The sequence below is a fragment of the Artibeus jamaicensis genome, unplaced genomic scaffold (assembly GCF_021234435.1).
Source record: "Artibeus jamaicensis isolate MK-2021 breed Jamaican fruit bat unplaced genomic scaffold, CSHL_Jam_final contig_466, whole genome shotgun sequence".
NCBI lineage: Eukaryota > Metazoa > Chordata > Mammalia > Chiroptera > Phyllostomidae > Artibeus > Artibeus jamaicensis.
Window position 1 is genome coordinate 22,071,840 of NW_026521844.1, and position 17,028 is coordinate 22,088,867.

The following is a 17,028-nucleotide window of genomic DNA, read 5'->3' on the forward strand; positions in this document are numbered from 1 at the left end:
TCAAGGATACCGACTTCTCTCTTGCCTGCAGTGTGAGAATGGCTCCTTTACCTTTCCAAGGCTAGTTTTCCGAGCCCTCCTTTTCTCTTTTAGTCTCAAACAACTGCAGAGGGCACAGGGGATGGCTATTTTTCATATTAAAGGCCTGAAAGACATTTGGCAAAAATAAACACCCGGCAAGGCTCCAGAGTTTTGTCTTAAGTCCAGTGTCAGAAAGCCCACTTGACTTTTTCATGCTGGTTTTTAGGCCCCGTTTTTTAAATTTTACCCTCAAAGAACTTAATCGAGGCACTGGAGAAGGCTATTCCCCTTCCGACCCACCAGAAATCCACTAGGCAAAAAAACGCCCGGCGCGGCTCCTGAGGTTTTTCCTAACTGCTGAGTGACCAGGGCTCCTTTCCATTTTCCAGTCTACTTTGCAAGCCCAGTTTTCACACTGCAGTCTCTCAAAACCTAACGGGGGGTGGCGGGGGACTTCTACCAAGATGGAGGCATAGGTGGATTTGCCGGGCCTTCCCACACAACCAAGTTTACAGACAACTAGATATTGGCAACAGAAGACACAGCCAGAACACAGAAATTTGAGCTTTTCGGAATTGTCTTCACAAGGAATTCTTCAGCCTGAGCCGTAAGGGGGAAAGCGGCAGGTGGCAGAGCGGGGTAGCACAGGACAACTGGGCCAGAGGAACTCAGGTGCGCGGAATCCAGGCCCAGGGTGGGACCTAGTGAGCGACCCAGCGAGCGACCAAGCAAGCCACCTCGGGCAAACAGCCGGGGGAGCGGGGCTGCGGGTTGACTGTGGTCGCGCCTTTGTGCACGGATAGACAAGCGAGGGGGTGGGCGATTGGACTGGGACGGAGCGGGTCCCCGCAGCCAGCGGCAGGGAGGGCGCCCCCATTTCCCTGCTCTGACCCCACCTCCACAGACAGCGTCATGACCCAGCGACTCTGAGAGGCCCGGCCCTGGTGAACCATCTTAGGCTCTGCTCTTCACCCACCCCACCCCCACCCCACCCCACCCCCCGCCACGAAACAGCAGTATCAGAAAGCCCCCTTTACTTTCCAATGCCGGTTTTATAGGCGCCATTTTTTATTTTACCCTCAAAGAACTTCATTGTGGCACTGGAGAAGGCTATTTCCCTCTGACCCTCCAGAAATCCACTAGGCAAAAAAACGCCCGGCGGGGCTCCTGAGCTTTGTCTCAACTGGTGAGTGACCAGGGCTCCTTTCCATTTTCCAGTCTACTTCGCAAGCCCACTTTTCATATTTTAGTCTCTCAAAACTGAACGGGGCACTGGAGAAGGCGATTCTTCTATATGAAGAACTTGAACCACATTCCAGGAAACCCTCCTGCTGTCCTGTAATGCTCCCGACGGTTTTCTTAACTTCTCAGTGAGCAAGGCTCTTTGTGACATGGATCTGGGCTTGGAAACTGGCCTGGGAAAACTGTACCAGTTTTCCCAGGCCAGTTTCCAAGCCCAGTTTTCATATTTTTGCATCCCAGAACCCTGCAGGGCACAGGAGGAGGCTGTTTTTCAGATTGAAAACCTGAAACCCATTTGGCGAAAGACAACCACCCCTCAAGGATACCGACTTCTCTCTTGCCTGCAGTGTGAGAATGGCTCCTTTACCTTTCCAAGGCTAGTTTTCCGAGCCCTCCTTTTCTCTTTTAGTCTCAAACAACTGCAGAGGGCACAGGGGATGGCTATTTTTCATATTAAAGGCCTGAAAGACATTTGGCAAAAATAAACACCCGGCAAGGCTCCAGAGTTTTGTCTTAAGTCCAGTGTCAGAAAGCCCACTTGACTTTTTCATGCTGGTTTTTAGGCCCCGTTTTTTAAATTTTACCCTCAAAGAACTTAATCGAGGCACTGGAGAAGGCTATTCCCCTTCCGACCCACCAGAAATCCACTAGGCAAAAAAACGCCCGGCGCGGCTCCTGAGGTTTTTCCTAACTGCTGAGTGACCAGGGCTCCTTTCCATTTTCCAGTCTACTTTGCAAGCCCAGTTTTCACACTGCAGTCTCTCAAAACCTAACGGGGGGTGGCGGGGGACTTCTACCAAGATGGAGGCATAGGTGGATTTGCCGGGCCTTCCCACACAACCAAGTTTACAGACAACTAGATATTGGCAACAGAAGACACAGCCAGAACACAGAAATTTGAGCTTTTCGGAATTGTCTTCACAAGGAATTCTTCAGCCTGAGCCGTAAGGGGGTGAAAGCGGCAGGTGGCAGAGCGGGGTAGCACAGGACAACTGGGCCAGAGGAACTCAGGTGCGCGGAATCCAGGCCCAGGGTGGGACCTAGTGAGCGACCCAGCGAGCGACCAAGCAAGCCACCGCGGGCAAACAGCCGGGGAGCGGGGCTGCGGGTTGACTGTGGTCGCGCCTTTGTGCACGGATAGACAAGCGAGGGGGTGGGCGATTGGACTGGGACGGAGCGGGTCCCCGCAGCCAGCGGCAGGGAGGGCGCCCCCATTTCCCTGCTCTGACCCCACCTCCACAGACAGCGTCATGACCCAGCGACTCTGAGAGGCCCGGCCCTGGTGAACCATCTTAGGCTCTGCTCTTCACCCACCCCACCCCCACCCCACCCCCCGCCACGAAACAGCAGTATCAGAAAACCCCCTTTACTTTCCAATGCCGGTTTTATAGGCGCCATTTTTTATTTTACCCTCAAAGAACTTCATTGTGGCACTGGAGAAGGCTATTTCCCTCTGACCCTCCAGAAATCCACTAGGCAAAAAAAACGCCCGGCGGGGCTCCTGAGCTTTGTCTCAACTGGTGAGTGACCAGGGCTCCTTTCCATTTTCCAGTCTACTTCGCAAGCCCACTTTTCATATTTTAGTCTCTCAAAACTGAACGGGGCACTGGAGAAGGCGATTCTTCTATATGAAGAACTTGAACCACATTCCAGGAAACCCTCCTGCTGTCCTGTAATGCTCCCGACGGTTTTCTTAACTTCTCAGTGAGCAAGGCTCTTTGTGACATGGATCTGGGCTTGGAAACTGGCCTGGGAAAACTGGAACAGTTTTCCCAGGACAGTTTCCAAGCCCAGTTTTCATATTTTTGCATCCCAGAACCCTGCAGGGCACAGGAGGAGGCTGTTTTTCAGATTGAAAACCTGAAACCCATTTGGCGAAAGACAACCACCCCTCAAGGATACCGACTTCTCTCTTGCCTGCAGTGTGAGAATGGCTCCTTTACCTTTCCAAGGCTAGTTTTCCGAGCCCTCCTTTTCTCTTTTAGTCTCAAACAACTGCAGAGGGCACAGGGGATGGCTATTTTTCATATTAAAGGCCTGAAAGACATTTGGCAAAAATAAACACCCGGCAAGGCTCCAGAGTTTTGTCTTAAGTCCAGTGTCAGAAAGCCCACTTGACTTTTTCATGCTGGTTTTTAGGCCCCGTTTTTTAAATTTTACCCTCAAAGAACTTAATCGAGGCACTGGAGAAGGCTATTCCCCTTCCGACCCACCAGAAATCCACTAGGCAAAAAAACGCCCGGCGCGGCTCCTGAGGTTTTTCCTAACTGCTGAGTGACCAGGGCTCCTTTCCATTTTCCAGTCTACTTTGCAAGCCCAGTTTTCACACTGCAGTCTCTCAAAACCTAACGGGGGGTGGCGGGGGGACTTCTACCAAGATGGAGGCATAGGTGGATTTGCCGGGCCTTCCCACACAACCAAGTTTACAGACAACTAGATATTGGCAACAGAAGACACAGCCAGAACACAGAAATTTGAGCTTTTCGGAATTGTCTTCACAAGGAATTCTTCAGCCTGAGCCGTAAGGGGTGAAAGCGGCAGGTGGCAGAGCGGGGTAGCACAGGACAACTGGGCCAGAGGAACTCAGGTGCGCGGAATCCAGGCCCAGGGTGGGACCTAGTGAGCGACCCAGCGAGCGACCAAGCAAGCCACCGCGGGCAAACAGCCGGGGGAGCGGGGCTGCGGGTTGACTGTGGTCGCGCCTTTGTGCACGGATAGACAAGCGAGGGGGTGGGCGATTGGACTGGGACGGAGCGGGTCCCCGCAGCCAGCGGCAGGGAGGGCGCCGCCATTTCCCTGCTCTGACCCCACCTCCACAGACAGCGTCATGACCCAGCGACTCTGAGAGGCCCGGCCCTGGTGAACCATCTTAGGCTCTGCTCTTCACCCACCCCACCCCCACCCCACCCCACCCCCCGCCACGAAACAGCAGTATCAGAAAGCCCCCTTTACTTTCCAATGCCGGTTTTATAGGCGCCATTTTTCATTTTACCCTCAAAGAACTTCATTGTGGCACTGGAGAAGGCTATTTCCCTCTGACCCTCCAGAAATCCACTAGGCAAAAAAAACGCCCGGCGGGGCTCCTGAGCTTTGTCTCAACTGGTGAGTGACCAGGGCTCCTTTCCATTTTCCAGTCTACTTCGCAAGCCCACTTTTCATATTTTAGTCTCTCAAAACTGAACGGGGCACTGGAGAAGGCGATTCTTCTATATGAAGAACTTGAACCACATTCCAGGAAACCCTCCTGCTGTCCTGTAATGCTCCCGACGGTTTTCTTAACTTCTCAGTGAGCAAGGCTCTTTGTGACATGGATCTGGGCTTGGAAACTGGCCTGGGAAAACTGTACCAGTTTTCCCAGGACAGTTTCCAAGCCCAGTTTTCATATTTTTGCATCCCAGAACCCTGCAGGGCACAGGAGGAGGCTGTTTTTCAGATTGAAAACCTGAAACCCATTTGGCGAAAGACAACCACCCCTCAAGGATACCGACTTCTCTCTTGCCTGCAGTGTGAGAATGGCTCCTTTACCTTTCCAAGGCTAGTTTTCCGAGCCCTCCTTTTCTCTTTTAGTCTCAAACAACTGCAGAGGGCACAGGGGATGGCTATTTTTCATATTAAAGGCCTGAAAGACATTTGGCAAAAATAAACACCCGGCAAGGCTCCAGAGTTTTGTCTTAAGTCCAGTGTCAGAAAGCCCACTTGACTTTTTCATGCTGGTTTTTAGGCCCCGTTTTTTAAATTTTACCCTCAAAGAACTTAATCGAGGCACTGGAGAAGGCTATTCCCCTTCCGACCCACCAGAAATCCACTAGGCAAAAAAACGCCCGGCGCGGCTCCTGAGGTTTTTCCTAACTGCTGAGTGACCAGGGCTCCTTTCCATTTTCCAGTCTACTTTGCAAGCCCAGTTTTCACACTGCAGTCTCTCAAAACCTAACGGGGGGTGGCGGGGGACTTCTACCAAGATGGAGGCATAGGTGGATTTGCCGGGCCTTCCCACACAACCAAGTTTACAGACAACTAGATATTGGCAACAGAAGACACAGCCAGAACACAGAAATTTGAGCTTTTCGGAATTGTCTTCACAAGGAATTCTTCAGCCTGAGCCGTAAGGGGGAAAGCGGCAGGTGGCTGAGCGGGGTAGCACAGGACAACTGGGCCAGAGGAACTCAGGTGCGCGGAATCCAGGCCCAGGGTGGGACCTAGTGAGCGACCCAGCGAGCGACCAAGCAAGCCACCGCGGGCAAACAGCCGGGGGAGCGGGGCTGCGGGTTGACTGTGGTCGCGCCTTTGTGCACGGATAGACAAGCGAGGGGTGGGCGATTGGACTGGGACGGAGCGGGTCCCCGCAGCCAGCGGCAGGGAGGGCGCCCCCATTTCCCTGCTCTGACCCCACCTCCACAGACAGCGTCATGACCCAGCGACTCTGAGAGGCCCGGCCCTGGTGAACCATCTTAGGCTCTGCTCTTCACCCACCCCACCCCCACCCCACCCCACCCCCCGCCACGAAACAGCAGTATCAGAAAGCCCCCTTTACTTTCCAATGCCGGTTTTATAGGCGCCATTTTTTATTTTACCCTCAAAGAACTTCATTGTGGCACTGGAGAAGGCTATTTCCCTCTGACCCTCCAGAAATCCACTAGGCAAAAAAAACGCCCGGCGGGGCTCCTGAGCTTTGTATCAACTGGTGAGTGACCAGGGCTCCTTTCCATTTTCCAGTCTACTTCGCAAGCCCACTTTTCATATTTTAGTCTCTCAAAACTGAACGGGGCACTGGAGAAGGCGATTCTTCTATATGAAGAACTTGAACCAAATTCCAGGAAACCCTCCTGCTGTCCTGTAATGCTCCCGACGGTTTTCTTAACTTCTCAGTGAGCAAGGCTCTTTGTGACATGGATCTGGGCTTGGAAACTGGCCTGGGAAAACTGGAACAGTTTTCCCAGGCCAGTTTCCAAGCCCAGTTTTCATATTTTTGCATCCCAGAACCCTGCAGGGCACAGGAGGAGGCTGTTTTTCAGATTGAAAACCTGAAACCCATTTGGCGAAAGACAACCACCCCTCAAGGATACCGACTTCTCTCTTGCCTGCAGTGTGAGAATGGCTCCTTTACCTTTCCAAGGCTAGTTTTCCGAGCCCTCCTTTTCTCTTTTAGTCTCAAACAACTGCAGAGGGCACAGGGGATGGCTATTTTTCATATTAAAGGCCTGAAAGACATTTGGCAAAAATAAACACCCGGCAAGGCTCCAGAGTTTTGTCTTAAGTCCAGTGTCAGAAAGCCCACTTGACTTTTTCATGCTGGTTTTTAGGCCCCGTTTTTTAAATTTTACCCTCAAAGAACTTAATCGAGGCACTGGAGAAGGCTATTCCCCTTCCGACCCACCAGAAATCCACTAGGCAAAAAAACGCCCGGCGCGGCTCCTGAGGTTTTTCCTAACTGCTGAGTGACCAGGGCTCCTTTCCATTTTCCAGTCTACTTTGCAAGCCCAGTTTTCACACTGCAGTCTCTCAAAACCTAACGGGGGGTGGCGGGGGACTTCTACCAAGATGGAGGCATAGGTGGATTTGCCGGGCCTTCCCACACAACCAAGTTTACAGACAACTAGATATTGGCAACAGAAGACACAGCCAGAACACAGAAATTTGAGCTTTTCGGAATTGTCTTCACAAGGAATTCTTCAGCCTGAGCCGTAAGGGGGTGAAAGCGGCAGGTGGCAGAGCGGGGTAGCACAGGACAACTGGGCCAGAGGAACTCAGGTGCGCGGAATCCAGGCCCAGGGTGGGACCTAGTGAGCGACCCAGCGAGCGACCAAGCAAGCCACCGCGGGCAAACAGCCGGGGAGCGGGGCTGCGGGTTGACTGTGGTCGCGCCTTTGTGCACGGATAGACAAGCGAGGGGGTGGGCGATTGGACTGGGACGGAGCGGGTCCCCGCAGCCAGCGGCAGGGAGGGCGCCCCCATTTCCCTGCTCTGACCCCACCTCCACAGACAGCGTCATGACCCAGCGACTCTGAGAGGCCCGGCCCTGGTGAACCATCTTAGGCTCTGCTCTTCACCCACCCCACCCCCACCCCACCCCACCCCCCGCCACGAAACAGCAGTATCAGAAAGCCCCCTTTACTTTCCAATGCCGGTTTTATAGGCGCCATTTTTTATTTTACCCTCAAAGAACTTCATTGTGGCACTGGAGAAGGCTATTTCCCTCTGACCCTCCAGAAATCCACTAGGCAAAAAAAACGCCCGGCGGGGCTCCTGAGCTTTGTCTCAACTGGTGAGTGACCAGGGCTCCTTTCCATTTTCCAGTCTACTTCGCAAGCCCACTTTTCATATTTTAGTCTCTCAAAACTGAACGGGGCACTGGAGAAGGCGATTCTTCTATATGAAGAACTTGAACCACATTCCAGGAAACCCTCCTGCTGTCCTGTAATGCTCCCGACGGTTTTCTTAACTTCTCAGTGAGCAAGGCTCTTTGTGACATGGATCTGGGCTTGGAAACTGGCCTGGGAAAACTGGAACAGTTTTCCCAGGCCAGTTTCCAAGCCCAGTTTTCATATTTTTGCATCCCAGAACCCTGCAGGGCACAGGAGGAGGCTGTTTTTCAGATTGAAAACCTGAAACCCATTTGGCGAAAGACAACCACCCCTCAAGGATACCGACTTCTCTCTTGCCTGCAGTGTGAGAATGGCTCCTTTACCTTTCCAAGGCTAGTTTTCCGAGCCCTCCTTTTCTCTTTTAGTCTCAAACAACTGCAGAGGGCACAGGGGATGGCTATTTTTCATATTAAAGGCCTGAAAGACATTTGGCAAAAATAAACACCCGGCAAGGCTCCAGAGTTTTGTCTTAAGTCCAGTGTCAGAAAGCCCACTTGACTTTTTCATGCTGGTTTTTAGGCCCCGTTTTTTAAATTTTACCCTCAAAGAACTTAATCGAGGCACTGGAGAAGGCTATTCCCCTTCCGACCCACCAGAAATCCACTAGGCAAAAAAACGCCCGGCGCGGCTCCTGAGGTTTTTCCTAACTGCTGAGTGACCAGGGCTCCTTTCCATTTTCCAGTCTACTTTGCAAGCCCAGTTTTCACACTGCAGTCTCTCAAAACCTAACGGGGGGTGGCGGGGGACTTCTACCAAGATGGAGGCATAGGTGGATTTGCCGGGCCTTCCCACACAACCAAGTTTACAGACAACTAGATATTGGCAACAGAAGACACAGCCAGAACACAGAAATTTGAGCTTTTCGGAATTGTCTTCACAAGGAATTCTTCAGCCTGAGCCGTAAGGGGTGAAAGCGGCAGGTGGCAGAGCGGGGTAGCACAGGACAACTGGGCCAGAGGAACTCAGGTGCGCGGAATCCAGGCCCAGGGTGGGACCTAGTGAGCGACCCAGCGAGCGACCAAGCAAGCCACCGCTGGCAAACAGCCGGGGAGCGGGGCTGCGGGTTGACTGTGGTCGCGCCTTTGTGCACGGATAGACAAGCGAGGGGGTGGGCGATTGGACTGGGACGGAGCGGGACCCCGCAGCCAGCGGCAGGGAGGGCGCCGCCATTTCCCTGCTCTGACCCCACCTCCACAGACAGCGTCATGACCCAGCGACTCTGAGAGGCCCGGCCCTGGTGAACCATCTTAGGCTCTGCTCTTCACCCACCCCACCCCCACCCCACCCCACCCCCCGCCACGAAACAGCAGTATCAGAAAGCCCCCTTTACTTTCCAATGCCGGTTTTATAGGCGCCATTTTTTATTTTACCCTCAAAGAACTTCATTGTGGCACTGGAGAAGGCTATTTCCCTCTGACCCTCCAGAAATCCACTAGGCAAAAAAACGCCCGGCGGGGCTCCTGAGCTTTGTCTCAACTGGTGAGTGACCAGGGCTCCTTTCCATTTTCCAGTCTACTTCGCAAGCCCACTTTTCATATTTTAGTCTCTCAAAACTGAACGGGGCACTGGAGAAGGCGATTCTTCTATATGAAGAACTTGAACCACATTCCAGGAAACCCTCCTGCTGTCCTGTAATGCTCCCGACGGTTTTCTTAACTTCTCAGTGAGCAAGGCTCTTTGTGACATGGATCTGGGCTTGGAAACTGGCCTGGGAAAACTGGAACAGTTTTCCCAGGACAGTTTCCAAGCCCAGTTTTCATATTTTTGCATCCCAGAACCCTGCAGGGCACAGGAGGAGGCTGTTTTTCAGATTGAAAACCTGAAACCCATTTGGCGAAAGACAACCACCCCTCAAGGATACCGACTTCTCTCTTGCCTGCAGTGTGAGAATGGCTCCTTTACCTTTCCAAGGCTAGTTTTCCGAGCCCTCCTTTTCTCTTTTAGTCTCAAACAACTGCAGAGGGCACAGGGGATGGCTATTTTTCATATTAAAGGCCTGAAAGACATTTGGCAAAAATAAACACCCGGCAAGGCTCCAGAGTTTTGTCTTAAGTCCAGTGTCAGAAAGCCCACTTGACTTTTTCATGCTGGTTTTTAGGCCCCGTTTTTTAAATTTTACCCTCAAAGAACTTAATCGAGGCACTGGAGAAGGCTATTCCCCTTCCGACCCACCAGAAATCCACTAGGCAAAAAAACGCCCGGCGCGGCTCCTGAGGTTTTTCCTAACTGCTGAGTGACCAGGGCTCCTTTCCATTTTCCAGTCTACTTTGCAAGCCCAGTTTTCACACTGCAGTCTCTCAAAACCTAACGGGGGGTGGCGGGGGACTTCTACCAAGATGGAGGCATAGGTGGATTTGCCGGGCCTTCCCACACAACCAAGTTTACAGACAACTAGATATTGGCAACAGAAGACACAGCCAGAACACAGAAATTTGAGCTTTTCGGAATTGTCTTCACAAGGAATTCTTCAGCCTGAGCCGTAAGGGGGGAAAGCGGCAGGTGGCTGAGCGGGGTAGCACAGGACAACTGGGCCAGAGGAACTCAGGTGCGCGGAATCCAGGCCCAGGGTGGGACCTAGTGAGCGACCCAGCGAGCGACCAAGCAAGCCACCTCGGGCAAACAGCCGGGGAGCGGGGCTGCGGGTTGACTGTGGTCGCGCCTTTGTGCACGGATAGACAAGCGAGGGGGTGGGCGATTGGACTGGGACGGAGCGGGTCCCCGCAGCCAGCGGCAGGGAGGGCGCCGCCATTTCCCTGCTCTGACCCCACCTCCACAGACAGCGTCATGACCCAGCGACTCTGAGAGGCCCGGCCCTGGTGAACCATCTTAGGCTCTGCTCTTCACCCACCCCACCCCCACCCCACCCCACCCCCCGCCACGAAACAGCAGTATCAGAAAGCCCCCTTTACTTTCCAATGCCGGTTTTATAGGCGCCATTTTTTATTTTACCCTCAAAGAACTTCATTGTGGCACTGGAGAAGGCTATTTCCCTCTGACCCTCCAGAAATCCACTAGGCAAAAAAACGCCCGGCGGGGCTCCTGAGCTTTGTCTCAACTGGTGAGTGACCAGGGCTCCTTTCCATTTTCCAGTCTACTTCGCAAGCCCACTTTTCATATTTTAGTCTCTCAAAACTGAACGGGGCACTGGAGAAGGCGATTCTTCTATATGAAGAACTTGAACCAAATTCCAGGAAACCCTCCTGCTGTCCTGTAATGCTCCCGACGGTTTTCTTAACTTCTCAGTGAGCAAGGCTCTTTGTGACATGGATCTGGGCTTGGAAACTGGCCTGGGAAAACTGGAACAGTTTTCCCAGGCCAGTTTCCAAGCCCAGTTTTCATATTTTTGCATCCCAGAACCCTGCAGGGCACAGGAGGAGGCTGTTTTTCAGATTGAAAACCTGAAACCCATTTGGCGAAAGACAACCACCCCTCAAGGATACCGACTTCTCTCTTGCCTGCAGTGTGAGAATGGCTCCTTTACCTTTCCAAGGCTAGTTTTCCGAGCCCTCCTTTTCTCTTTTAGTCTCAAACAACTGCAGAGGGCACAGGGGATGGCTATTTTTCATATTAAAGGCCTGAAAGACATTTGGCAAAAATAAACACCCGGCAAGGCTCCAGAGTTTTGTCTTAAGTCCAGTGTCAGAAAGCCCACTTGACTTTTTCATGCTGGTTTTTAGGCCCCGTTTTTTAAATTTTACCCTCAAAGAACTTAATCGAGGCACTGGAGAAGGCTATTCCCCTTCCGACCCACCAGAAATCCACTAGGCAAAAAAACGCCCGGCGCGGCTCCTGAGGTTTTTCCTAACTGCTGAGTGACCAGGGCTCCTTTCCATTTTCCAGTCTACTTTGCAAGCCCAGTTTTCACACTGCAGTCTCTCAAAACCTAACGGGGGGTGGCGGGGGGACTTCTACCAAGATGGAGGCATAGGTGGATTTGCCGGGCCTTCCCACACAACCAAGTTTACAGACAACTAGATATTGGCAACAGAAGACACAGCCAGAACACAGAAATTTGAGCTTTTCGGAATTGTCTTCACAAGGAATTCTTCAGCCTGAGCCGTAAGGGGTGAAAGCGGCAGGTGGCTGAGCGGGGTAGCACAGGACAACTGGGCCAGAGGAACTCAGGTGCGCGGAATCCAGGCCCAGGGTGGGACCTAGTGAGCGACCCAGCGAGCGACCAAGCAAGCCACCGCGGGCAAACAGCCGGGGAGCGGGGCTGCGGGTTGACTGTGGTCGCGCCTTTGTGCACGGATAGACAAGCGAGGGGGTGGGCGATTGGACTGGGACGGAGCGGGTCCCCGCAGCCAGCGGCAGGGAGGGCGCCGCCATTTCCCTGCTCTGACCCCACCTCCACAGACAGCGTCATGACCCAGCGACTCTGAGAGGCCCGGCCCTGGTGAACCATCTTAGGCTCTGCTCTTCACCCACCCCACCCCCACCCCACCCCACCCCCCGCCACGAAACAGCAGTATCAGAAAGCCCCCTTTACTTTCCAATGCCGGTTTTATAGGCGCCATTTTTTATTTTACCCTCAAAGAACTTCATTGTGGCACTGGAGAAGGCTATTTCCCTCTGACCCTCCAGAAATCCACTAGGCAAAAAAAACGCCCGGCGGGGCTCCTGAGCTTTGTCTCAACTGGTGAGTGACCAGGGCTCCTTTCCATTTTCCAGTCTACTTCGCAAGCCCACTTTTCATATTTTAGTCTCTCAAAACTGAACGGGGCACTGGAGAAGGCGATTCTTCTATATGAAGAACTTGAACCACATTCCAGGAAACCCTCCTGCTGTCCTGTAATGCTCCCGACGGTTTTCTTAACTTCTCAGTGAGCAAGGCTCTTTGTGACATGGATCTGGGCTTGGAAACTGGCCTGGGAAAACTGGAACAGTTTTCCCAGGCCAGTTTCCAAGCCCAGTTTTCATATTTTTGCATCCCAGAACCCTGCAGGGCACAGGAGGAGGCTGTTTTTCAGATTGAAAACCTGAAACCCATTTGGCGAAAGACAACCACCCCTCAAGGATACCGACTTCTCTCTTGCCTGCAGTGTGAGAATGGCTCCTTTACCTTTCCAAGGCTAGTTTTCCGAGCCCTCCTTTTCTCTTTTAGTCTCAAACAACTGCAGAGGGCACAGGGGATGGCTATTTTTCATATTAAAGGCCTGAAAGACATTTGGCAAAAATAAACACCCGGCAAGGCTCCAGAGTTTTGTCTTAAGTCCAGTGTCAGAAAGCCCACTTGACTTTTTCATGCTGGTTTTTAGGCCCCGTTTTTTAAATTTTACCCTCAAAGAACTTAATCGAGGCACTGGAGAAGGCTATTCCCCTTCCGACCCACCAGAAATCCACTAGGCAAAAAAAACGCCCGGCGCGGCTCCTGAGGTTTTTCCTAACTGCTGAGTGACCAGGGCTCCTTTCCATTTTCCAGTCTACTTTGCAAGCCCAGTTTTCACACTGCAGTCTCTCAAAACCTAACGGGGGGTGGCGGGGGACTTCTACCAAGATGGAGGCATAGGTGGATTTGCCGGGCCTTCCCACACAACCAAGTTTACAGACAACTAGATATTGGCAACAGAAGACACAGCCAGAACACAGAAATTTGAGCTTTTCGGAATTGTCTTCACAAGGAATTCTTCAGCCTGAGCCGTAAGGGGGGAAAGCGGCAGGTGGCAGAGCGGGGTAGCACAGGACAACTGGGCCAGAGGAACTCAGGTGCGCGGAATCTAGGCCCAGGGTGGGACCTAGTGAGCGACCCAGCGAGCGACCAAGCAAGCCACCACTGGCAAACAGCCGGGGGAGCGGGGCTGCGGGTTGACTGTGGTCGCGCCTTTGTGCACGGATAGACAAGCGAGGGGGTGGGCGATTGGACTGGGACGGAGCGGGTCCCCGCAGCCAGCGGCAGGGAGGGCGCCGCCATTTCCCTGCTCTGACCCCACCTCCACAGACAGCGTCATGACCCAGCGACTCTGAGAGGCCCGGCCCTGGTGAACCATCTTAGGCTCTGCTCTTCACCCACCCCACCCCCACCCCACCCCACCCCCCGCCACGAAACAGCAGTATCAGAAAGCCCCCTTTACTTTCCAATGCCGGTTTTATAGGCGCCATTTTTTATTTTACCCTCAAAGAACTTCATTGTGGCACTGGAGAAGGCTATTTCCCTCTGACCCTCCAGAAATCCACTAGGCAAAAAAAACGCCCGGCGGGGCTCCTGAGCTTTGTCTCAACTGGTGAGTGACCAGGGCTCCTTTCCATTTTCCAGTCTACTTCGCAAGCCCACTTTTCATATTTTAGTCTCTCAAAACTGAACGGGGCACTGGAGAAGGCGATTCTTCTATATGAAGAACTTGAACCACATTCCAGGAAACCCTCCTGCTGTCCTGTAATGCTCCCGACGGTTTTCTTAACTTCTCAGTGAGCAAGGCTCTTTGTGACATGGATCTGGGCTTGGAAACTGGCCTGGGAAAACTGGAACAGTTTTCCCAGGCCAGTTTCCAAGCCCAGTTTTCATATTTTTGCATCCCAGAACCCTGCAGGGCACAGGAGGAGGCTGTTTTTCAGATTGAAAACCTGAAACCCATTTGGCGAAAGACAACCACCCCTCAAGGATACCGACTTCTCTCTTGCCTGCAGTGTGAGAATGGCTCCTTTACCTTTCCAAGGCTAGTTTTCCGAGCCCTCCTTTTCTCTTTTAGTCTGAAACAACTGCAGAGGGCACAGGGGATGGCTATTTTTCATATTAAAGGCCTGAAAGACATTTGGCAAAAATAAACACCCGGCAAGGCTCCAGAGTTTTGTCTTAAGTCCAGTGTCAGAAAGCCCACTTGACTTTTTCATGCTGGTTTTTAGGCCCCGTTTTTTAAATTTTACCCTCAAAGAACTTAATCGAGGCACTGGAGAAGGCTATTCCCCTTCCGACCCACCAGAAATCCACTAGGCAAAAAAACGCCCGGCGCGGCTCCTGAGGTTTTTCCTAACTGCTGAGTGACCAGGGCTCCTTTCCATTTTCCAGTCTACTTTGCAAGCCCAGTTTTCACACTGCAGTCTCTCAAAACCTAACGGGGGTGGCGGGGGACTTCTACCAAGATGGAGGCATAGGTGGATTTGCCGGGCCTTCCCACACAACCAAGTTTACAGACAACTAGATATTGGCAACAGAAGACACAGCCAGAACACAGAAATTTGAGCTTTTCGGAATTGTCTTCACAAGGAATTCTTCAGCCTGAGCCGTAAGGGGGAAAGCGGCAGGTGGCTGAGCGGGGTAGCACAGGACAACTGGGCCAGAGGAACTCAGGTGCGCGGAATCCAGGCCCAGGGTGGGACCTAGTGAGCGACCCAGCGAGCGACCAAGCAAGCCACCGCGGGCAAACAGCCGGGGGAGCGGGGCTGCGGGTTGACTGTGGTCGCGCCTTTGTGCACGGATAGACAAGCGAGGGGGTGGGCGATTGGACTGGGACGGAGCGGGACCCCGCAGCCAGCGGCAGGGAGGGCGCCGCCATTTCCCTGCTCTGACCCCACCTCCACAGACAGCGTCATGACCCAGCGACTCTGAGAGGCCCGGCCCTGGTGAACCATCTTAGGCTCTGCTCTTCACCCACCCCACCCCCACCCCACCCCACCCCCCGCCACGAAACAGCAGTATCAGAAAGCCCCCTTTACTTTCCAATGCCGGTTTTATAGGCGCCATTTTTCATTTTACCCTCAAAGAACTTCATTGTGGCACTGGAGAAGGCTATTTCCCTCTGACCCTCCAGAAATCCACTAGGCAAAAAAAACGCCCGGCGGGGCTCCTGAGCTTTGTCTCAACTGGTGAGTGACCAGGGCTCCTTTCCATTTTCCAGTCTACTTCGCAAGCCCACTTTTCATATTTTAGTCTCTCAAAACTGAACGGGGCACTGGAGAAGGCGATTCTTCTATATGAAGAACTTGAACCAAATTCCAGGAAACCCTCCTGCTGTCCTGTAATGCTCCCGACGGTTTTCTTAACTTCTCAGTGAGCAAGGCTCTTTGTGACATGGATCTGGGCTTGGAAACTGGCCTGGGAAAACTGGAACAGTTTTCCCAGGCCAGTTTCCAAGCCCAGTTTTCATATTTTTGCATCCCAGAACCCTGCAGGGCACAGGAGGAGGCTGTTTTTCAGATTGAAAACCTGAAACCCATTTGGCGAAAGACAACCACCCCTCAAGGATACCGACTTCTCTCTTGCCTGCAGTGTGAGAATGGCTCCTTTACCTTTCCAAGGCTAGTTTTCCGAGCCCTCCTTTTCTCTTTTAGTCTCAAACAACTGCAGAGGGCACAGGGGATGGCTATTTTTCATATTAAAGGCCTGAAAGACATTTGGCAAAAATAAACACCCGGCAAGGCTCCAGAGTTTTGTCTTAAGTCCAGTGTCAGAAAGCCCACTTGACTTTTTCATGCTGGTTTTTAGGCCCCGTTTTTTAAATTTTACCCTCAAAGAACTTAATCGAGGCACTGGAGAAGGCTATTCCCCTTCCGACCCACCAGAAATCCACTAGGCAAAAAAACGCCCGGCGCGGCTCCTGAGGTTTTTCCTAACTGCTGAGTGACCAGGGCTCCTTTCCATTTTCCAGTCTACTTTGCAAGCCCAGTTTTCACACTGCAGTCTCTCAAAACCTAACGGGGGTGGCGGGGGACTTCTGCCAAGATGGAGGCATAGGTGGATTTGCCGGGCCTTCCCACACAACCAAGTTTACAGACAACTAGATATTGGCAACAGAAAACACAGCCAGAACACAGAAATTTGAGCTTTTCGGAATTGTCTTCACAAGGAATTCTTCAGCCTGAGCCGTAAGGGGGGAAAGCGGCAGGTGGCTGAGCGGGGTAGCACAGGACAACTGGGCCAGAGGAACTCAGGTGCGCGGAATCCAGGCCCAGGGTGGGACCTAGTGAGCGACCCAGCGAGCGACCAAGCAAGCCACCGCGGGCAAACAGCCGGGGAGCGGGGCTGCGGGTTGACTGTGGTCGCGCCTTTGTGCACGGATAGACAAGCGAGGGGTGGGCGATTGGACTGGGACGGAGCGGGTCCCCGCAGCCAGCGGCAGGGAGGGCGCCGCCATTTCCCTGCTCTGACCCCACCTCCACAGACAGCGTCATGACCCAGCGACTCTGAGAGGCCCGGCCCTGGTGAACCATCTTAGGCTCTGCTCTTCACCCACCCCACCCCCACCCCACCCCCCGCCACGAAACAGCAGTATCAGAAAGCCCCCTTTACTTTCCAATGCCGGTTTTATAGGCGCCATTTTTTATTTTACCCTCAAAGAACTTCATCGAGGCACTGGAGAAGGCTATTTCCCTCTGACCCTCCAGAAATCCACTAGGCAAAAAAACGCCCGGCGCGGCTCCTGAGGTTTTTCCTAACTGCTGAGTGACCAGGGCTCCTTCCCATTTTCCA